Source organism: Onychostruthus taczanowskii, unplaced genomic scaffold (genome assembly GCF_017590055.1).
Source record: "Onychostruthus taczanowskii isolate IOZ18803 unplaced genomic scaffold, ASM1759005v1 scaffold413, whole genome shotgun sequence".
Classification (NCBI taxonomy): Eukaryota; Metazoa; Chordata; class Aves; order Passeriformes; family Passeridae; genus Onychostruthus; species Onychostruthus taczanowskii.
Window position 1 is genome coordinate 8795 of NW_024501605.1, and position 723 is coordinate 9517.

At 67.2% G+C, this 723-nt stretch overlaps 1 protein-coding gene across 1 annotated transcript in view; it reads left to right on the top strand.

The window, feature by feature from the left end:
* LOC121340614 (SRSF protein kinase 3-like) overlaps positions 1-723 on the top strand; it is a 14373-nt gene that overhangs the window by 8480 nt on the left and 5170 nt on the right. The gene's annotated exons all lie outside the window — the stretch shown is intronic.

Here is a 723-nt window from a genome sequence, read left to right on the forward strand (position 1 = left end):
GGTCAGTGCGGGGGGACACCGGGGACAGGCAGCGACACCGGTCAGTGCTGGGGGACATTGGGGACAGCCAGCGACACCGGTCAGTGCTGGGGGGGGACGCCAGAGGTGTCCTGGGGACCCCAAAATGCCCCCCCAGATCCTCATGGGACACAGGAGGGGACATTGGGAAGTCCTGGGGGGATACTGGGGGGTCCCAGCACACGGGGAAGAGAAGAGGAGGGACCCTGGGGGGGATTCTGTGACATCGCAGGGGGGTGGGGGAGAGGGACAGGTGGGGTTGGGGTCCCCAGAGTGGATTTGGGGTCCCCAGGATGGGGGTGGGTGGATCCCCAAAGACAATTTGGGGTCCTCAGGGTGGGTTTGGGGTCCCCAGGGTGGGTTTGGGCCTCGTGGGTGAGCAGGACCCCCAAGAACAATTTGAGGGGCTCTGGGGACAGTTTTGGGGTCCCTGGACCTGTTTTGGGGAGCCCCACGAGCCTTTGGGACTCCAAAAACGTTGGGGGGAGGGGAGTTTGGGACCACCTGGGAGTTTCTGGGGTGAATTTGGGGGGGGTCTCAGGGTCTCTTTCCTCCTGCAGAAACCCCCCCGGACCCCCCAGAGGAATGTGGGGGGAGCCCCCCGAGCGGGGCCTCGTCCTCGGGGGTGCACACGCTGCCGGCGGGGGGGGGCTCCAGCGATGGATTCTCGGGGGGCTCCTGCGCCTCCAGGGGGGGCCCCCCGGG